General features: G+C 49.3%; 1 long non-coding RNA gene across 4 annotated transcripts in view; it reads left to right on the forward strand.

Annotated features, from left to right (window-relative positions):
• Positions 1 to 22,889, forward strand: part of LOC126499130 (uncharacterized) — a 210,964-nt gene that overhangs the window by 57,413 nt on the left and 130,662 nt on the right. For 3 of the 4 annotated variants that reach the window (XR_007590996.1, XR_007590997.1, XR_007590993.1), the window contains one exon: positions 16,153 to 16,447. The exons of the other annotated variant lie outside the window; for it this stretch is intronic. This is a non-coding gene — a long non-coding RNA (uncharacterized lncRNA). Of the gene's footprint in view, positions 1 to 16,152; positions 16,448 to 22,889 lie in introns of those variants that run through there. 4 annotated transcript variants of the gene reach the window in all.

Consider the following 22,889-nt stretch of genomic DNA (forward strand, 5'->3'; position numbering starts at 1 on the left):
TTTGGTGCTGACACTGCCCCTCCCCGCCCCCCACTGCTCCGTAGCACCTAGGGGAGCTGTTCATAGCCTGTGTACTGCCGAATGGATCTACTGTCCCCGGGCTGGAGTGGCTGGGCACATAATTACTTCTGACATGGAGGAGACAGTGGCTTAAGCTTCCTTTGTCTAGTGGTGGTTCTTACGGCTGGCTTTCAGCGCGCTCCATCCTCCTGCTGGGTCTCAGGTTTCCACCTATGCTGTGAAGGGCTGGATTAGGTGTTCTCTCGGGACCCTCAGGCTCAAGCCTGTTCTGCTCCACAAAGCTCTTAACAGTTTTTCTCTGCTTAGAAGAACAAGGCATGGATTCTGTAGCCGGGCTCTGGGCGCGCTCTCTGGCCACGCCCAGCTCCTCATGTAGTTCTTCTAGCCAAGAGCCTTCACCCCGTCTCAGACGTGCTCCTTGGTCCTTCACCATCCCCACTGCCCTATTTCCTCCTAGAATTCTCCACTTCTGACCTCTGATTGAATGGGCCATCTGGGCTCTTTAATGGACAGTAGAGGCTTCACCTTAAGTATGTTTCTAGCTTTTTATGCTAAAGCCTTGAGACTAGGCTTGGGTCTTCTATAGCTCTCCAGGAGGCCAGGTCAGGCCATGCACACCTTTAATCTCAGAACTAGGGAGGCAGATCTCTGAAAGTTCAAAGTCAGCCTTGCCTACATAGTGAATTTCAGGCCAATCAGGGGAGACCTTGTCTCGAGACAAAAAAAAAAAAAAAAAAAAAAAAAAAAAGTACTTCCAGTCATGATCAGACTTTACTAGTTGTTTTGAAATTTGATTCTAGATAAACTCTTTCAGTGAAATGTGGAAACAGGGGATGACTACCTTCCCCTGTGAAGGGGAAGGTAGTCATATCCAGCTCCTATAGCAGAGATAGGATCACCTTGTCTTCTGGCTCCAAGACCGTGCCATTTTTCCTCCTACCAGGGCTGTGTGAACTTTGATAGACACATGGAGGCTGAAGTAACTCAGTGACTTCCCTAATAATGGGTGCTTTTGTCATGGTGGCAGAGGTGATTGAGGGACCTCTCCTGCCTGTACCTTGGGTAGAAGAATTGTGTAAAGAGCAGAGATGCCCCTGAGCCCTGAGAAGTCTGACCTCTCTTGGCTGATGGGAGGGGGGATAGAGGGCTTCATTTTTCTCTACACCCAAGGATGGATGGCTCACGGGGAGCTAATGAAGCCATCTCCCTACCAACATGTCAAAACGGTGACGGATGGCTCTGGGGAAGCAGGCAGGTGTTGGCACATGGCCCATTGGGCAGGATGGAGAGCCGCACGTTCCTCAATGTCACTGTGGATCCCAGTCACTGCTGAGCCCTTAGGGAGGGAACGTGAACTCTGGGGCAGAGGGACAAGGACTCCCAGGAGAGCAAGCACCTCTCACTGTCCCATTTGTGTGACAAGCAGACTAGATGTCAAAGTTAGATGTGTATAACAACTTCCCGGTTCAATTGGCTTGTTGTCCATACACAGGACAAGGGGAATTGGTGAATTAGCCAGAGTTACACAGTAAGTCATGGACAGAGATCCTATGAGGTCCAGAAGGAGGGAGGAATATGCCCACGAGCCTTCACTATATTGCTGTGGGCAGGTGTGGCAGAAGGGGTGGTAGTGTTCTCATGTCTGATCTCCCATTAAAGATGCACCCCCCCCATCTACCCTGTCTGTCCTTTGCCTGGCAGCCTGAGGTCCCTGTCCACCTCTCCTACCCATGAGCACATGTCCTCCAAGCCCCTCCCTCTCATCTGCTGACCTGTAGGTTTCAAGTGTATGACGTTTTTTTTTTTTTTATAGTAGACTGTGCTTTTTGGCTTTCTGAATTCATTGTGGGCCAACTCCCCACCCAAGTTCTGCTCTGACACCACGCGAGAGAGAGTGTGTCCCACCCTGTGATTATTCAGGGACACCTTCAACAACTTGCCCTTCCGTAGTGGCCATCCCTGACACCAGAAGCCTTGTAGCTAGAGATGTCAGTGCCCACCACAGGGGCCATGGCAGGTCTAAGAAAGAGATTGAAAGAGAACCCTTGGTTCTCATGGCTCAGGTCATCAGTATGGGTGGAGATGGTCTGTGAGACTTCACTCAAGAGGCAAGACAGACAGTAGACCCCATGCGGAGTTGCTCCCCCTCGTTTGTTTGGGGCTTACCTGCTACTGCCATTCTGGCCCTGGAGGATAAGCTATGCTTCAAAGGCTCCGTGTCTCTAGGAAGGCACTGAGGTTCAGAGGAGTACTTGGTAGGTGACGGGTGAGTGAATGGCATTCAGCCATGTATTCATGCCACAGAATATGCCCTCAGACTCTATGCTAGGAGCTCGGACCACTCAAGTGAGGCCAATGTTCTCCTTCCCCTGAGAGCCTTCTGTGGGTCCAAGCTTGCTGTGTTGCTGGCTCTCAGGTCTCCAGAGGGCGCTGTATGGAAGCAGCCGTCTGTAGAGACTACTCTTGAGGCTCAGCACTCAGAATTATAGCACTGAGTAAGTACTTCCTCCTCATCCAAACAGCACCCCTGAAGACTGCTCACCTCTATTCCCTTTGAGTGTTCATTGACCCTTCGAATTGTCCTTCTCCAACTTCTACCTGCAGATCTTCTCTCTACTATTTTTTTTTCCGAGACAGGACTTCTCTAACTTTGGAGCCTGTCCTGGAACTAGTTCTTGTAGACCTCGAACTCACAGAGAGATCCGCCTGCCTCTACCTCCCAAGTTCTGGGATTAAAGGCACATGCCACCACTGCCCAGGTCCCATCTCTCTACTATTAAAGCAGGATTTTTGTTGTTGGTATTTTTTTGAGATAGTTTTGAATGGACCGAGCTAGCCTTGAATCCTGTATGTAGCTGATGCTGGCCTTGAACTCCTGATTTTCCTCTCTCCACATTCCAAGTGCTAGCTAGAATGACAGGAAAGGACAACCATGCAGGGCTTTCTGCTCACTGATCCCCATTCCATATTATTTGCCATTCTTGGGGAACAAAATGAAAGCACAGAGAGGGGAAACTCTGACCTCTAGATGAAAGGACCAAGGCAAAGCCTAGCCCTTCAATTTCCTGCTGAAATGCCAGTAGATACATGAAGACATCTGGTCAACCTAGGGTCAAGACCTTCTAGGTTTGGGGAATGAAGGGGCTCTGGTCTGGATGCTGCCTCAGCTTTCTGCTTCCTACCCCTGCCACTGCCCACGGAGGCCAGCTTTGTCTTGCAAAGTGCCATCATTACCCACACGTCAGCCTCCTCTCCCGCCAGTGCATTTAGGCTCAATTACATCTGAGGCTGGCTGGGGGTAATTAAGTGACATTAGGACATATCCTCTGCCGTAATGTAGTGTTCAAAGCTCTGGGCTCCACATCCCTCGATCTGCTCCCACTATATTGTGTCTGTCTAATGTGAACTATGATTGGGGCTAATTACTCCACAGACAGGCTTCATTAGTGACAAGCTTGGCCTGAGAGGTGGGGGACAGACTACCTCTTCTGCTATGCCTGTCCTCCCCAGAGCACCTGGCCCAAGCCCAGCCTTCCCTCCAGTCCAGCTTGCCTTGCTCCACTGAGCAGGTACAATATAAGAAAGGAGGGGTTTTCCCCCAGGAGATTCTTCTGGTTAATCAAAGTCATAGCCTTGAGTTATGGGGCTTTCTAGAACTTTTTTAATTGCTTTATTCAAGCAGTAGGAAGTCAAGGCCTGGGAGTGGGAGAAAAAAGTCAGCGAACTGACTTTTACTGACTTGGGTCATCTCTCCTAAACCGCGGAGCTTGAAGAATGGAGTGGATGGAAGGGGGTCTTTCCTCAGGCAGGTGTTCCTCTCCACTTCCTGTGTAAGCTGACTTCATGTGTCGTTCTGGCTTGTTTGCCCAGAGCACTGCGGCTCTGCTGAGGGGCTTCCCAGAGCCTGTACAACCCTCAGCTCCCAGGCAGCCTCTGGGAAGCTTGGCAGTACACCGTACCGTGACAGAGACTCTTAGTAATAATTCTGTATAATTCCCAGCTAAATTAAGTCTCAAATTGGTCCTGTGACTCTCTCCAGCCAATAGAATGTAAGCAGGAGATGCGTGTGTTATTCCCAGTGTCAGGTGAATAAGCCTCTGGGAGTCTTTCCCAGACTGACACCTGACTGATGCCGGTGTCATCTTGAAGCTTCAGGATGATGGAAGGAACCTGGATCCCTGAGTCACTGCTTAGAAGAGAGGCAGCCAAGAAAGCTGCCTGGCATGGTCAGATTTTGCATGAAAGGGAAATAGATTTTGGTTTGGTTTTGTTGCGACAGGGTCTTGCTGTATGACCCAAATTAGACTTGAATTCACAGCCCTCCCCAGTGTTGATTACAAGTGTGCGCTGGATTGAGAAGTAAACTTATAGTTGTGCAAAGCCACTGAGTTTCTTGATGATGTTCGTTCGAATATAATTTTCTCTAACAGAGAGGGGTTGGGCTTGGTGGGAATGGATTCCATCATGGCTGTTCAACTCAATCCTCTCGGCTCTCCTTGCTTCTAGGCTTCTTACATAGGCACTGGCTATGTAGTTTTTGACCTGTTTGTTCTCATTAGTATAGGGCCTCACTTTCAGGGTCAGCCCAGATTTCCATCCTACTTTCTGGACATGAGTCTGCTTTGGCATTCTTGTGCATTCTTCCCTTTTTTGCTTCTGAGCTCTGGGATTAGGGCAAGGGAGACAGAGGTGCCACAGAGAAGGGAAGGGGAGGCTCTTGTCACTCGGGTTTCAGCAGTTTCTCTGTTCTCACCACTGATCTCTGAGATACCAGATTCTCAGAGGCCTGGTGTTCCAGAAGGACCTTTTGGGGGTCCTTGAATGTTTCAGGTGGTCCACAACCCAACATATTCCTGTCAGTGTAGCCAGAGAAGAGACACTTGTTTGGGACCTGCCTAGGACTGCTTTACCCCCATTCCTTGTAATTGTGTGGGCTGTTCTCTCTGCTTCCAATTCTGATCCCCACCTCACCAATTCCCTCTATCTCTGTGGGCTCAGAAACTCCCAGGCACTCCCAGGAAGCAGTAGGATGCCCTGTGCAAATTGAGTACTAGGCTAAACCCAACCAAGCCACACCCATCAGTCTTGTATTTTTTGTCTTCTCCCAGAGACAGGGTGGGGACTGTGCCTGAGATCGCTCTGGGTCTCCAGCGGTTCCCAGTGGTTTCCAGAATGAGGCTGGGCACTGACGAATGTGAGTGATTGGGGGACAATCAGCAGCCTTGCTGTGAAATTACAGCTCCAACCTCAGACTGGGATAATGTGTACAGCACTCCTGCCCCTGTTCCGTGGTCACCAAGTGTGTGGCTGGGCTCTGAAGCAGGCCTCACAAAGATCACCTACTGTCTTTCCTTCCTCCTCCATGGCACAGATATGAGGACGGTATCTCCCGGGCAACAGCTTGCAATTGTCACACGAGTTGGTGACACATTCCCCCCACCAACCTGGAGCTGGCCTTGACCCAGAGGAAGTGAGCTGTTTCCTTTGCTTTGTGCTTTGGTGGAGACCAAAAGCTCCTGAATTTCTCAAAGTCACCTCCCTCCCTGGGCTGTGCTATAGAGAACTTGAGCCCTGAGGTGAGAGCTTCATGTTCTAAAATGACAGCTTCCTCATGAGGAGGACCATTGTGGGAGCCTCAGTAGGACCAGCACACTGGATGGGAAACCCAGTCTTGAAGCCTGTGTGACTCTGCCTGCCCTCAGCATCCCCCTGCCCTGGGTATGGTGAACTGTTAAGAGTGTCCATTGGCTTTGAGGATTGTAATTGCTATTTGTCAGGGGGAAGAATGGCTGTGGGCAGTTGGTGTCATTGGGGAAACCATACCAAATGCTATGTCACTCCTCCATGCCTCTGTAGCTCCTCTCCAACAGCAGGAGAGATGGGATACATGCGACTGGACTTTCTTTTTTACCACCAGCACCAAACATCGACACGGAGACTTTTTATTACTACGAAAGCTTGGCCTTAGCTTAGGCTTGTCCCACTAGCTCTTATAACTTCAATTAACCCACATTTTTATTAATCTGCATTCTACCAAATGGCTTTTACATCTCTGCCATTTTGTGTGTCTGACTCATTTTGAGTCTTGATGACATCTCCTAGGCCCATGATTGGCTTTGTCCCCTACTGCCTCACTCTCTGCCCAGAAGTCCCGCCTACACCTCCTGCCTAGCTTCTCACTGGTCGCTGTGGATGCTGGGGAGGATGGACATGCAGGTGCCTGGAGTGACGATACTTGGGTTCACAACTGGCTCTTGTAGCAGGGTGCCCCTTGGGTACCTCTCACTGGTGAAGCAGGGAACCATAGTGTGATGTTGATTTTTTTTTTAATTGTCAACAACCTGTCTGGACTGAGAAATGCCTATAGATCATGAGGCCTGTGTTTGGGGGGATCTGGGAAAACATCCCCAGAGACAATTAGCTTCCCAGAGGCTTTGACCTAATGAGTGGAGCAATCCTTTGAGTTAGAACACCAGGGAATCCTGGGAGGCAGTGAAAGGGAGGATGTGGGACCATGTGGAGGAAAAGTGAATTACTGGGGGGTTTTACCAGATGGGTGTGGCTCCCATCTCTTCCCATCCCCTGGGGCCGGAGAGATGGTAGCTCAGTGGTTAAGGGTGTTCACAGAGCTCACAGATGCCTGTAATTCCAGCTCCAGGGGATTCAGTGACCCCTTTCAGGTTTTGTACGTACACGTGCACATTCATGCACAAACACACACACACACACACACACACTACACACTACACACTACACACTAAAACAAATCTTAGAAAACCTCTCATCCTCTCATGAAATAATTTCTCTCAGGCATTTAGTCAGAGCTAGGAAAAGTGATAGCACCAACCGTAGCTGACTTTACGGGTGATGGGGAGGAGTCCCTGAGATGGTCAGTATGAGACACGCGGGGGAGCATTGGCACCACCAGTCTGCAGTGACCCTTCTCCCCTCACCCCATGCTTTTGTGCTCTAGCACCTGGCAGCCTACCAGGATATGTCTTTTCATACAGACCCCCATCTGGCCTTGGGCCCTTTTCCTTCTGCCCTCCATTCCCTACAGGTCAAACCCATCTAGGCTCTTGGTCTGTTATCATGGGAAACCTCCATGCTTGGCCGACCCTGCATATTCTAGTGGCTTAACACCACACCCTTATTCACACAACGGGCAATTATTAAGCACCCACTGAATACCAGGCTGTATTCCAGCCTTCAGTGGCGCAGAGGGTGGAGCATCTTCCCTTGTGAACCTTCCGCCTCCCCCTGTCCAGCTCAGTGAGTCCGTGTAGGAGTCGAACAATGGGCGGGGTGGTATTTAGCAGGGCTAGGACAGTGGAGATCTTCCTGAAGACCCACGCTTTGGAAGGCCAAGTGATCTGCAGAGCCCCAGGGGCCATATCTGGAGTCAGTGGGTAGAACTGAGGGGTCTGGAGCTGCCGCGCCTGCTTCGGACAGGATCTTACCTATGCGAGCACTGGGCTCTGATGGACCAGGCAGTGCAGTGACAGCTTGTGGGGAGGGCTCTGCTCGAGGTGAGGAAGCCCTGGTCAGCATCCCCACAAGCTGTGACCTAGAGCCCTCCAACTCCCGGCTGAGGGCTGCCTGCACAGCACGGGACTCTCCATCAAGCACAGGTCAAACCCTGAGCACAGCAGACCCTAGAGAATACCTCCTCCCACCACCCACGGCCCACTGATTAATGATGACATATTGGAAATGGTAGCGTAGATTAATTTCTGAATTACACCATTAGTGAGCAATTACTTTTTTTTTTTTTTTTTTTGCTCTGGAAAATGAAGATATTCCTGTTATCTAAGCACTGACCGGGCACCTCTATTCATGCTAGTGTGGATACCCCCCCCCACTTCTTCCTCTTTTGTATGAAGACTTCCTTCCTTTCTCTTCCCCCACTTTTTGGTGGGGCAGCAGCTATTTTTTTTTCCAAGGAGAAAGAGAGGCTCTTAAAGAGGGGGAGGGAGGGTAGCTCTCAATACCTTCAGCAAAAATCAAAAGATCCTGTGTGCTTACCAGCAGCCAAATAATGCCCTTATTGGATGCTGTTAGGATACGGTTGCCATGGAAACACAGGATCTTGACCTGCCAGGTTTGGATGCTCAACCAGAAACATGCATTCTCCTTTAAGCCTCCAGAGAGGCCTGGGAGTAACAGAGAAGAGGGAGCCAGGCACAGAGACGGTGCTGTGTCTCCTGGGCTATGCGGTGTCTGCCTCCTCTAGAAAGCCCTCCAGGATTGGCTCTCAACCACTGGTCTCTCATGGCTGGTGCATTCTCTGGCCGACCTAACTCGGCTTCCCATATCAACTTGAGGCCTCTGCCTCCTGGACTGGCCAGCGTTTCTGTCTGTGTGAGTCTCAGCAAGTCACTTAGCCTTTCTGCGTCATTCCCTCATCTCTAACCTTTCGACGACAGTCCGGTTTTCAAGGCAGATTGTGGGACTCGAAGGAGTATGAACGGAAAGTACTTAGCAGAGTGTCTGGCCCGGGACAAGTATTTTATTAGTGAGCGATATGAAGCGATGGGTAGAGGATCGGAAGTGACTTATGTTCTGCGCTGGGTTGGTGTGTGCCTGGCCCAGTCACAGCATCTCAGATCCTTGGCTTGTCTACCGGATGGGGATGCTACTGGGGACTGCACAGGTGCAGGAGGGACAGCCATACCTCTTAGCTGACCCTGGTTCTGTACCGCTTGTCATCCTGGCCCACCTGGTCATTGCGATTGGCAGATATGCATTTGATGGCTTGAGAACCCCCCTCAAGAGGTCCCAGAGCACTGGGTTCAGGTTAAGTCCTTGACTGACTGTTCTTCTGCCACCACCATGGCCTGAGTTGGTCTTGGCAATTGTCTTGTGAGCTCTATTCCAGGTTTCCCAGGGTAGTCCCACTCAGGCCTTGGTCAGAGCTCATGTCAAAGGGGCAAAGGACAGAAAAAGGCCACTGACCTCTGCCTGGCTCTTGGAGGCCCTTTTGACTAGCTCAGTCCCAGCTAGTACCCAAGAGAGACGTCTCCTGGTCATTGCTCCCTAGGCCTCCCTGAACATCCTGCCTTATTCAGGTCTTTAGCATAGGGCCCAACTGATCTCATGTGCCTCCATTCCCCAGCTCAGAATACCTTTAGGATCCAACAGACCCTGTGAAGTTCATCTCAGGCCACTCAGCTAGCCATCTTATGCTCTTGTTTGGGGCATCCATGAAGGGTTTGATAACCAGAGTCATGTGTCACTAATTGGTGTTGGGAACTGCAGACCCTCAGACCCTGAATTTTCTGTGACCCCTTGCCTGCCGGAGTAAACAACTTGTTTTCCTATGCTCTAAGCACGAGAGTCTCATGAGTTCCTGATGGCAGGGGAGTGGTTTCTGGTGGGCTCGCAGCTGAAAAGTCCCAAGAACTAGGGTGTGGCCCTTAGTCTAGGAGAGCCCTATAAAAGCCGGCCTGGAATACAATAACGTGGGCATTCTTGTTTCAAGGATGACCCATGTGTGTATATGTGTGTGTGTGTGTGTGTGTTTGTGTTTGTGTTTCAAGCTCCAGCCCCTTGCCCAACTCGCGAACCGTCCCGTAGTGCAGGCGGTACACTACAATTTGGAACCTCAGGTTCCTCATCTGTAAACCAGGTAGAGTTAGGCCTGCTCAGCTTGTTGCTGGAGCAAACTCAGTGCACAAGAGTGAGTGTGTAAACTCCAGAGGGCTGTGCACCCTGTGTAAGAGGTGGGTCCCGCTTGAGTGACTCCTGCGACCATACCTGATGCTGTCTGTGAGGGTTTCTTTTGGTTTCTTTTTCATTGCAGTTAGGTTTCCATGGGAACAACATAGCTTCTCCCATTCATTGGTGCTTTGCCAGAGAGGCCACTCCAGGGATCCAGCAAGCTTCAGTGGTTCTGCTCTGGGCTTGCTGAATCACTCCAGACACGATGCCTCAGTAAGCTGGGCAGCCATGCTGCCTCCTGGTTTTGGAGCTCCACCCAAATTAGCCCAAATCTCTGTGCCTCAGTTGCCCATTTGTGCAAGTGTCCTTGTGATATCTATTCCATATGCCATGAGAATTTGCAATTGACTGTGTGACACATCTCTCTCAGAGTCAAGACGGTGACATGTGGTGACTACAGATGTTATTCTTCACGGTGACAAAGTTAATACGGTACCTAGGGCTGCCGAGATGGCTCAGTGCATAAGGGCGTTTGCTTGGTGACCCGATTCCTGTTCCCAACTGATTCCCTTATGCTGCCCTCTGACCTCTATACATGCACTGTGGCAATGCATACCCAGACACACGATGAACAAATAAACGGGGGGGGGGGGGAGAAACAACCCATTACTCAGTGAGGGACATCATATACACTTCATATACACGTACAAGAGACGTGTGGGGAGGTTGATGGGGGTTTGGTACCCTGGTTGTGAGACTCAGAACTCCTGGGCCTTAGACCTGCCCTTTGCTTTGAAGAAACAGCATGACATCTATCTGAGGAGCAGGGAACTGAAGTTCAAGGTAATGGAATCAGGGACAGGAGTGGGTAGAGGATCCCTTGACTGACTCTTGGCTTTGTGTCCTTCTGCCACCTCAAAAATCCTCTTTCTAGGGGACCAAGGCAAATAGTGCACAAAGGCTAGGCCATACCCAGGCAGTGACCATTTGTTGTTGTTGTTTTGAGGGGAGTGGCTTCCTGGGTGGGGTCGTGAGAATTTCCCTGAAGGATATATATATATATATATATATATATATTCAGTGGTGAGCCCTGGTGGTCCCTTCTCCTGGGAGCTGGGGTTGGGGAGGGGTAGATGGCGAGCAGTGTCTGTGACCTGTGGTCCCCCTGAGGTGTGAGTTCAGAGACCAAGCACGTTACCACGGTGGGCAGAAGGCTCACACAAGCAGAAGTCAATGAGAAGGGCCCGAGCGGCTAGGGAGATGGCACAGTGCTTGAAGTACATACATAAGTGTGAGGGCTGGAGTCTGGGTTCTCAGGAGCCACATAAAGCCAGGCATGGAGGTTCTCAGTGGTCTCTCTAGCATCCTATAGTGAGCTCAGGACAGAGGAAGGATCAGCCCCAGGAGCCTGAGTCCCAGGTGGCCAGGAGTGCCCAGCTGTGAAGAGTCCTGACTCAAACAAGATGGAAAGTGAGGACAGACACCCAAGGTTGTCCTCTGACCTTCACAGGCCTGCATCTACACTCACACCCAAATGCTCACACACATGAACACATATAGGCATGCCTGCCTACACATACACACCATATACACAAACACATTAAGTGTTTTTTAAAAAATAGCTTGGCATAGATATGGTACTGGTCCTGTCATTTGTCAACCACGGGATAATCCTGTTACCAGAAGATAAATGGTTCAAAAATCTAACAAAAAAATTCAGGTTAATATCACAAGCATAGATATAAAAAAATCTTTAATGAAAGTTTTATATGAAATACTTTAAACACTAATACATCATGAGCAAGGGAGGCATATCCCTGGAACTCAAGAATAACAAAACAACTTCAAAATCAGTCAATGATTTGCCATGTGGGAACTAAATAGAAAAATAAAATTGTGTGGTCATCTCAACAGATGCAGAAAAAAAAACCCACACCAAGCAATCTAGAAATAGAAAGCAATAAATTGTAGTGTGTGAGAGAGTTGAAGTTCTGAGCCTGGAAAAAGCAAGGATGTGAAAAGACCATATTTGGAAAGTGTGTTTGAAAGGCTGTGGGCACAGGTGGTATAAGGGAAGTTACAGCAGAATACCACGGACAAACAATCCAGTTTTATAAATGGGCAAAATATTTGTGCATTCACTAAGGAACATGCACCAAAACCCCAGCACTTGGGAGACAGAAGCAGGAGGATGGCTGAAAGACGAAGGCCAACCTGAGCCGTGTAGTGAGTTCTAGGCCAGCCAGGGCTGCACAGTAAGGCTGTCTCAAAACACAAAGCAGCCAAGACATTACGAGCGGCAGGTAAATTAAGCTACAATAAGACATGAGCAGACGCTTATTGAAACAGCAAACGAACACTAAGATGGTAAACTTAACAGGTGTCGGGCGGGACCGGAGCAGTGCTAGTCAGGGGAGAAGGTGGGACAGAGCCTCCAGAAACAGTGACTTTGTTTTAAATACATCAATAATGTCTTGTACAGTCTGGCACGCCCACTCCCAGCCTGGCACCGTGCCAAACTTGTAAGTGCAGTACTCGGGCAAAAGTAGGATGATCATGAGTTCAAGGTCAGCCTGGGCTACATCGACTTGGTCTCAGCACCGCTTCCCTAGATAAATAAAGCTAGGAAAGGGGGCAGCCTTGGCTAAGCCCGAATCTGTCCCAGGCACATCCACTTGGGTCCTCTTAGACGCTCTCAGATTTGTTCACAGCTGAGAAAGCTGAAGGCCACAGAACCGCCATAACAGAGGCACAGCAGGACCCGCAGATCTGATGGCTGCCTGTGTCCAGCCCTCTATAGCAACTTCACTTGGGCTGGAGGAGACACTGGATTTGACTCTGTGTTCACTTCTGTCCCTGCTGCGGCAACAGGAGCGACCTCTGTCAAGCCCAGACGACAACAGCAGCAATGCAGAGTGGTTGCTGGGGGGCTGGGGGGGTCTCACACAGGCTGACAGCAAAGGGGACTCGGGGCACATGCTTACTCTACAACTTGGTCTCCCCATCTTTGAAACGGCATCCTCCGCCCCACGGCTTCAACCCTAACCTAGGTCCTATGTCCCTGCTACCTTTCTTTCTCCCCTCGGGGCCCCTCTACTGCCCCCTCATTCTCTGATGGAGACAAACGGGAGAGAAGGAAACCTCTGTTTTGACTTGCTAGTGGTGCCCATGCCACAAGCTTGGGCTGTGACATTATGAGCCTGTGGCAGGTGATCCTGTGCATTGCTGGGTGACCCTGGGATGGTCCTCCCAGGGCCTTGGGTCTCCTCGTTTTGATTCCAGGGCGGCTCTTCCCCCCATGCTCTGTCTCCTTTAGTCCCCACCCACGCTCCCCGAGCAGGGCAGATTGTGGGATGGCTGAGAGATAACGGATGGGAATGGTCCTAAGGAGCTTCAAGTGCCAGACAAATGTGAGGGGCAATAGCGATCGGCTGCTGTTTGTCACGTGACCTGGTGGGCTGAAGATGCATGTCCAGCCGCAATATTAATGATGTTAGTAAGGACACGGGCAACCCCCTGCCAGGCTCCGCACATCTGTTTTCATTCAAAAGATCCTCCATGTTTCTCACATTTCTTTGTGAGCTCAACGTCCTACACCCTGATGTACAGATAAACAGGTAAACTGAGGCAGGGAGTTGCTGTGTTTGATTAGCTAAGGACAATGAAACAGGTGTGTGTGGTAGGGTTGGTGGGGGGAGTCTCAGATATGCCAGCACAAGCCTAGGGCTGCTAGTCTTAGACCAGCTGCTGGGTGTTAGTCCTGTCTGTCTGTCTGTCTGTCTGTCTGTCTGTCTGTCTGTCTATCCTTTTAAAAATGTGTACATGTGGAGGCTAGAGATCAACCCTGGCACCATCCATCTTGCTTCTTGAGACAGGGTCTCTCATTGACCTGGAGACCAATGAATAGCCTGGATGGGCTGGTCAGCGGGCTTCAGGGCTGCTTCCACCTACCTTCCCAGCATGGGGAACGCAAGTGTGCACCATCCTCAGCTTTTGATACGGGCGCTGCGGTTGGAGCCCAGTCTTCACACTCGTGTAGCAGGTGTGCACTCACCGAAACATCTCTCTAGGCCTAGTCTTTGCCTGTGAGTTCCCATCAGTGTCTGGGTAAACCTAAGGAGCCTTAAACTGGGTGGGCAGAAGGTTCTGGAAGAAGTCACCTTCTCCAGCTGCTGGCTGTGTGGTGCTGGGAGAAGAGTCCCTGCCTCATTTTCCCCATCTTCTCATGTGGGTTGCCTTGCCACCCTAGTATGGTGACCGGCTTAAGGCCTTCAGTGAAGGGCCAGCTCAGAGCCTGGCATGCCAACCTGGCTCCTGAGCTGGACCCCAGGGTCCACCTCAGATCAGAATCCAGTAAGTGGGGGGTAGGAGGCTGACTTTTTCCTCCTAGGCTGCATTGGAAGGGTCACTGTGGACTCCAATGACGGCATTTCCAAAACCAAGTGGGCACCTTCCCTTGTGGATGAGTGTGTGCCCCAACTATCTGGCTGGGTGGCCGGTGTGGCAGAGGTCCCTTGCTACATGAAAGGTGACAATTACAGGGCCTGTCCTGTGTTCCCCGACCTCCCAACCCTGTCACAGCTGGTCCTCTTCTCTACAGCCTCCTGGGCCTGGCTGGCCATGCTGTTCTGAGGAATGGGACAGTCGTATGCCCTTACTGCACATCTGGAGAGGCTGTACCCCTGCTGCCACAACTGGGCACTGTGGCACCCAGCTCTTGAGTTTACCCTCTTCTCATTTCCTGCTACTCTTTTTCTGCAAGCTGGGCACACCCCTGCCTCAACCCTCTGGGGCTTCTTTCCCATGTTATACCTGGCCTTCAGTGGCCAGCCAGCTCTCAGTGCCTCGACTCCCACCCTCCCCTCCATGGCCCTGTACCGACTGGCCTTGGAGGTCATGGATGGTTCCCTCTTTCCCCTGTCTTTTTTCCTCCCACGTGCTGCTCCTCCTAACTGGAATGCCTGTGCATTCTCCCTAAGCTCATACAAACGCTACTGTATCTGGGAAGTGTTTCCTGGTCCCCCAGGCGGGCCATCCTGTTTCTACACCATGTCCTTCTTCCCCTGTTCTTCTGCCTCTCTATGTCCCTCTCCAAGCTTGGCCCAACCAAGGATAGTGGAAGCTGGACCCCACTCCCACCCATGCCTCTTCCTATTCCTTGGGCATCTTTTAATTTTATCTATTTTTGATGTTTTATTTTATTTGAGACAAAGTCTTAGGTAGTCCAGGCTAACTTCAAATTGGCGTGTAGGTGAGGATGGCCTTGCACTCCTGATCCTCCTGCCTCAATCTCCTAAGTGCTGGAATTGCAGGCATCTACCACCCTGGTCAGAGTACATGGTGCTATGGATCTAGCGGGGCTTCATGTATGTTTGGCAGTGATCAGCCCGTTCTGCATCCCTTAAGAGTAGTCCCGGCTGCTCCAGAAAACCTACAGGACTTGCTTTCACCAGGTCCAGCTCACGTGACCCTTGCTCCATCCATAGACACGCAAAAGATCAGAGAAAAGAAGGTGGCTTTCCAACATCATGTGATTGATAACCCACAGACTATGGGAACAATTTTGGGTTAAAATTTTTTAATCATCTTTGAGAACAAGGGGAAGAAAATGAACAACCTCAGGAAGTGTGGTAAAAGGGTGCATCCTTCCCGCTGCAGGGATGCAGTCTGAGAGGGATGCAAAGATTTATGCCTGAAGGCACTCATCACAGCCTTGTTTATGAGGCCGAAAGCCTGGAAACAGCCCAGAGGGCCAACACAGAGATTGGCTAAATGAATTATGGGACCCCCTATGTGATGGAATACCATACAGCCATTAAAAATGATGGCCCAGTAAAAGAATATTTTAATGACACAGGGAAATGTTCACAAGATATTAAAAAGTAGGCTAGAGCAGCATGGTTTGCGTGCCCGTGACTCTGCTACAACAGTGATTTAAAAAGGGGAGCCCAAGGCCTCTAAGGTTATTTACGATGTTGGCTCACTGCCTCTGAGACATCAGCCTCATTAATTCCTGTTCCCACTTGGCTTAGTAGGAAGCACAAGAATTTAACGTGTGAAGGCCTTTTGGAGTGTGGTCTGGGCCACTTATGAGTTGGGTGGCCTTGGGGCTCTGGGCCTCACCTTTCCTCATCTGTAGGATGGGCGCAACAGTCCTGTGGCATGGTGTTAACGGAAATTAAATGATGGGGGGGAAAGAGTGACTCAGAGACTGGGGCTCCCCTCTGAGAGGGTCACTACCCTTTTGTCCCGCTCCAGTCTTGGTTGTATCCTGAGCTGATTATGGTCCTTGTTTCTTATTGGCCCTCCAGGCAGGACCAGAGACTTTATTCTCTCCAAAGGGAAGGAGGTGGGCCTCGCCACCCCTTCTTTCTTTCTTCTGTAGGTAGATGGACCAGATAAAAGGATATAATGGGTGTGGGGGGGGACTCAAGGTGAAGCTACTGATGCCACCCTGAACCCTTTGCACAGCGTGTGACCACCACCCAGTCTGGAGACCCATGCTTACGATTTTGAAGACTTCCAGAGGGAGCCAGAGACACAGCCTGTGGAGAGCCCGATACCTCGCAGACAGCTGGACCCTGGGAAGGTGGCAGCCCTTCCACATGACGCCACTTCCTTGTGACTCAGCAGCGTTGGCCACGCCCATGCTGTGCCACATCTCCTCTCAGCCTCCTTCCTCTCTGGCCTCCCTCCCCCCCCCCCCCCCCCCCCCCCCCCCCCCCCCCCCCCCCCCCCCCCCCCCCCCCCCCCCCCCCCCCCCCCCCCCCCCTCCCTCCCTCCCTCCCTCCCTCCCTCCCTCCCTCGAGGTGTTCCTGCAGACATGTTTCCTCAGTACATCTTGTGCCCTACATCCTTGCCTCAGGCTCTGCTTTCATGGGCCGGAACATGAGACAGGCGGGAACCCTGGTGTGCCTTTTCTAAAGATAGCTCACGAGCACTACACGTGCAGTCTCTGGGCTTAAATAGAACGGCTTTCAAGCATATTATTTTTAGAGAGAGAAACTAGATTGAACGCACCAGGAAGCGTACTACAGACGGGATGGAAAGCAAGGCCTAGAGACATGCTCTTGTATAGGCATAGTGTTTGTTTCCTGGAGAGGCTCCTGGGGGCAAAGACTAGGTCCTATGGTATATGTGCTGCGCACGAAGATAGCTCCTCCCAAACTCGGCCATGGTGTGCTCCAGCAGAGGCCCAGGGGGACTGGCCATATCTGAACCCAGCCTGGAATACCCTTCACCTAGACAGCTCCATGGGGGCCACACCTGGAAGCTTCCCCAAGAGCCCAAAGAGCTGTGTGTTCATCAGTCTAGGTGGTACCGTGTGGAACCCTCATGATTTGAAATAATTTTATTTAGTGGTGTTGGAGGTTGACCCTAGAGTCTTGCATGCAAGCCAGCCAGGTGCCCTCCTGTTGACCTACCAACCTGGCTCTATCCTTTTCTGTTAGTGTTGGTGGCCATTGCTTACAATCATGAACTCCAAAGGGCCCGAAGTTGTGATCATTCCCTTAACGAGTAAGGAAACTGATACTCCAGGAAGTTTTGAGCCTCTCAGTTCTGGGCATACAGGTGAACAGCTGCCTGTAGAGGCGAGTCTGAGCATCCACAGTGTGCAAAAGTGGTCTATCATCAATGGGCTGGGAGGACCAGGCCAGGGATGGACCTGCGCCTGCTGGGACTCTCTCCAGCTACTCCTAGACAGTGCTAGCCATGAACTTGTTTCTGTCTGTCGACTGTTCCTGCTAGCTGTCCTATTACAGTGGTCAACAACAGTGTGTAGATGTGGGGTGTAGAGAGAGACTCCCTCACTTCAAAAGCAGGTTCGTGCAGGGTTTGGTGGGGGAGATGACTCGGGCAGGCTTACTGAAGACAGAGAAGTCTCAAAATATTGAGTAAGGCAGGAGCTAGAAATCAGCTGGGGACTGAGGGCAGAAACTCCGTAAGTTGTGGGGAGTCAGGGGCAGTGGGGGATTCTGGTCAGTCTGGCTCCAGAGCGGGTCTGAGTTTCTGGCGGAATGCGGGGCGCACCTGCCTCCCTCATCTCTTTGTTCCAAGGACTGCAAGCGCTGACCCCCACTGGTGCATCGTCAGACTGTCACAGGCTCTCTGTGCAGCCCCAGCATCTGCCATCCATCACTTGGTAAAAATCCCTGGATTTCTCCAATAGGCAATGGGCACTTTGGTGGGGGGGATTACTTAGTTATGATCCAATTACACAATAATTACATTGGGATGGCTTTGTAAGTGCAGCATTAATTACCTTTGATAGCCCCATATATCATCACCCTGAGGACGGTCAGGAGATAGGGTGGGTGGAGCCAGAGGGTGGGCCTGAGAAGACATTAGTAGATCTGGAAGCAGGGGGCCTGGGAGGGATGTTTTTTTTTGGGGGGGGGGGAGTCGTCTCTAGCCACTCTGCTGACTCGCAGGATGGGTGTGATCTTCAGGTCGGCTGTCCTGTCAGTCAAGGACGAGGGTCAAGAATCGCTATTAAAGGAAGCCCCTTCTCTATGGCTGCAGAGTTTTGGTCTTGGCACTGGGGAAAGATAAGACTAGCTGTTCACATCATGTTGGGGGAGTGTGAAGGGCGGTGGACTTAGGAGTCAGGGACAGACAGCTTCCTGATTCCCTAGTGGCTCCACTCAAATGGTACAAAGGAAATAGTAAAAATTCCTTTAATATATTTAATCTCAATCATGTGCATTAAAAATATCAGTTCTAAATGAATCAGTGTAAGAAATATTACACTGGGGAGATGTAATATTGACTGGGGAGATGGTTCAGTAAGATGCTTGCAATATAAGCATGAGGACCTGAGTCTGATTCCTCCAGAACCTAGGCAAAAAGCCGGGCATGGTGGCAGTCACCTGTAATCCCAGCAGTGGAGAGGCAGAGACTGGAGGATCCCTGGACTCTCTGGTCAGACAATCTAAACTAATTGATGAGCTCTAGACTGGTGAGAGATCCTACCTCAAATGCCAAGCTAAGTAACGACAGCCTGCATCAACTACTGGCCTATACACACACACATACACACACTCATAGAGACACATGCCTCATACATACACAGACCCACACATACATAGACATGTACACAAACACAGAGCTACATATACATCATACATACACAAACACACACAGGCGAACCCAGACACGGACATACACATACACAAGCAGAGACACACTTCATATATCCACAGATGCACACATGCATAGACACATACATGTACACAGACAAGCACACACAGGCAAACATACAGACCCAAATCATATATATACAGGTAAATATGCAGACAGGTATGCACATAGGCACACACAAATATTGTACCCATACAAATACATGTATATTAAAATAAAGACAGCCCATATTACATCATCTTTAGTGAAACCTTTGAAATCAGGTATGCACTGCTTTGTGTGTGCATAACTTAGGAATGCTCAGAGTGGGAGATGTGTCTTCCCTAGGGAAGAGAACACCAGTTGGCTATCCAATACCAAGTGGCCAGCCCTGAAAACATATATGAGTAACATTATGCATATTGGGCATGCTATATTTAGAATTATATATATTTACATATATATGCATCTATACATATGTGCATGTAGCAACAATTAATAAAAAAAGAGGCCATGAATTTGAAAGACAGCAAGGAGTATATGGGATGGTTTGAAGGAGAAAAGGGAAGGGGGAAAGATCTAATTATAACCTCAAAAGATAAAAGAAGTAACAGACCCCCCCATAAAAATTTTAAAGGAGGCTTTTGATTTGGCATACACCTGGGGGGGGAGTTGACTCATTCCATTCCATTCTGTCTGAACAACTATACCCTGACCTTCAATTCTGCTTAGTCCAGAACATTTCCATATCGCAGGCAAACTTAATCAAGGTACCCTAGGAGGAGTGAGCCTCAGGACCTATGAGAATATTATCTCTAACTCTGTGTGTTTGTGATTATCTTGCAAAGGAAATCTAAAACATTCTTTCTTGTGAGGAGTCTGGTCCCCTTCATCTGGACCTGCTGGACAACCTGTGCCTGAGAGTCAGCGACATTAAGCCAGAAATATTCACACCGTAGAAGTCAGCACATACTACAAAGCAAGGGTCTCCTTCTAGTTCCCAGAGAGGCCCGGACCACTGCTAGAGGCCCACAGAATTCTGAATCTATGGTGAAAACCAACAGGACGGCCAGTTTTCCTTTTCTAAGAGTTATTTTATGTGTGTGCCCTTGTGTGTCCATGTGTGTATGTGTGCACTATGTACAGGCAGGTACCTGAAGAGGGCATCACATCCTCCAGAACTGACAACTTCTATTGTGAGTTGCAACCTGGGCCCTCTGCTAGCTCAGTAGAGCTCTTGATGGCTGAGCCATCTCTGTAGCCCACAGAGGTCCCCTTTCAAGGCGGGGGCTAGTATGTGTGCTGTCTGATTTAATTTTTCTCTTGATCTCACTCCAGCACTGGCTAGGAGTTCCTTCTGCTTTCTAATCAGGGGTGACGGGTTGGGTGGGTAACTCGGGTCAATCTAAATTGTGATTGCCTGCAGGCTGGGAACTTTCTAGGGTTCAGAAGTCTGGACAATAGCCCAGCATTTGAGGTGTCCCATGTTTGGTTGGGTGCCCTGCCATTGGTCCTCTGAATGAGACCTTGCCTGCATTATACAATATGTGTTTGTAGACCAGTTCCTCAAACAAACAAGGCTGCTAGATTTCCTGCCTGGCATGCAAAACATGGGTGCAGGAGGTGGACCAAGGGCAGCAGCTGTGACCCACACACCTCTCCTCTAAGACACACAAAAAGCTCCCCCTCCATACCTACCTGGAAGAAGAGACCTGGCTCATGCATGCTGCTCACTTGACCTCCACACAGGGTGCACAGAGGCTGCTGAAGTCGCTTCTGGTCGAATCCTAGTCACCTGTGCCCACCACCCTCCCTTTCCTTGTCCTCAGTCCACACTTTTATAAAACGAGGCTCATGACTCTCAGAAAATACCCTGGAACTAGTACTTTGGGGGACAGCACCCCAGTTGGCAAAGCAGGAAGAACTTTGCTATGTGTCATCTTGCTGGGTCCCCAATTCTGCCCTTGTCCTCTCTCATGGATGATCTGAGAGACCATGCCCTTTTCCATATGAGTTGAAAGACCTTCCAGACTGACAGGGTGCTTGTTCTACCAGTATGGTGGGAGGGACCCAACTATAATGGCTATTCTTGGTTGTCAACTGGGCTATATGTGGAATGAACTACAATCCAGAAATGGAGGGCACATTTGTGACCTGGATTTTGAGACAAGAAGACAACATGCTGTAGCATGAATAATAAAAACCCAGAGACAGATATTAGGGTTCAACCTGAAGATCACAAAAGCAAAGCAGCCAAGCCACTTGAGAGCTCTTACCTCTAAGAAATCCTCAGACTGAAAGAACGAGTTGCTGTCTCATCCCACTTTATAATCCTCTCTGGTTCTGGGATTAAAGGTGTGTGACACCCTAGTACTGGGATTAAGTGTATGAGCCACCACCACCCAGATCTGTTTCTGCATTGATCTTGTTTAGCCCAGGGTGGCCTTGAACTCACAGAGATCCATCTGCCTCTGTCTCCCAAATCCTGGGATTAAAGGTGTGTGACACCACCTGGCCTCTAGAGGCTTAGTTTTATTTTCTGATCTTCAGGAAAGTTTTATTTATAAAACATAAATATTTTATATTGGCTCTTTAATAGCTTTTCTTAAGATATAAGATTCTTATGATTAATATATATACATATACATATATATAATATATTTTTAAAACTTTCTGTCATGATATTACTGATCATATAGAGTATTAACTAATTCTAGAAAAAGGTTTCATTTACCTTCCTGTACATGATTTCAGGTTTGAGTATCAGTTTTTTGCAGTGAACCATGAACATGCCTAACAGCAACTTATGTAGTCTCCATAAGGAGGATGGACCCCACAACAACGATTCCTCCAGGACTATGAAACACCACTAAGCTGCAAAACACAACCTAAAGATCAGCTTTTAGACTACAAGCTGCTCAGAACAGTTTTGAAGTGGCTAGCTGAGAAGATCCAACCTAACAGACTACTCTAGTCAGGACTTGAGACAAGCCCTGCACTTTCCCATTATGCAGAGACTGGACAACAAATGATAGAGCTACCTATCCCAAGATTTGACAATTGACAATTAACTTTTTCTTTTCAGGATTCCCTAAAGATACTGTCACACCCAGACAGCAGGAAGTAAATTTAAGAATACAACACCCACATTCCCAAGAGGTGGCATGTGTAGTTTTTAGTTGTTCAGTGGGTTATGGATATTTGTCATTGTTTAGGGGGGTCGGTTACAAGTTATTGGTTTTGGTCAGGAAGAAAGTTGAACAAAGATTAGACTGAATTCTTGTTTTGAAAAGAAAAAAAAAGGATATAGATATGATAGGATAAAAGGGTAGAATCTAATTTGAAAAGAAAAAAGAGATGATATAAATATAAGATTAAAAGGTAGAAGCAAATGGATCTCTGTGAGTTCAAGGCCATCCTGGGCTACACAAGACCAATGCAGAAACAGATCCAGGTTGTGGTGGCTCACACTTTTAAACTCAGTAGTAGGGAATCACACGCCTTTAATCCCAGCATTAAAGGAGAATAAAAGGAGGGAGGAGACAGAGGTTCGGGGCTCAGTCTGCAGTCACCCAGCCTTGGTAGAGGTTAAGGTTTTTCTAGTGGCTTGGCTGTTTTGTTTTTCTGATTTTCAGATTGAATATCTGTCTCTAGGTCTTTGTTTTTTTTATTATTATTATTCATGCCACAACATGCGTTTGATCCGGATCTTGAGGCTGGAAGACACACCTTTGATCTGGGCCATGCCTTCTGCTGGAAGCCCATATAAGGAGGAAGGATGTGTTTTTCACCTGCTTGCCCGCTTCTTGTCAGTGCATCCATTCCAGCTGAGACATCCAGCTTCATGGGACTGAGCAGCTACTAGATTCTTGGACTTCCCACTCACAATAGCAATTGTTGAATTGTTCTCTCTCTCTCTCTCTCTCTCTCTCTCTCTCTCTCTCTCTCTCTCCCTCTCTCCCTCTCTCCCTCTCTCCCTCTCTCCCTCTCTCCCGTTCTCTCCATATCTATCTATCTATCTATCTATCTATCTATCTATCTATCTATCTATCTATCTATCTATCTATCATCAATATATCTAGATATAA

The sequence above is a fragment of the Alexandromys fortis genome, unplaced genomic scaffold (assembly GCF_014885135.2).
Source record: "Alexandromys fortis isolate MF-2015 unplaced genomic scaffold, M_Fortis_MF-2015_v1.1 scaffold_9, whole genome shotgun sequence".
NCBI lineage: Eukaryota > Metazoa > Chordata > Mammalia > Rodentia > Cricetidae > Alexandromys > Alexandromys fortis.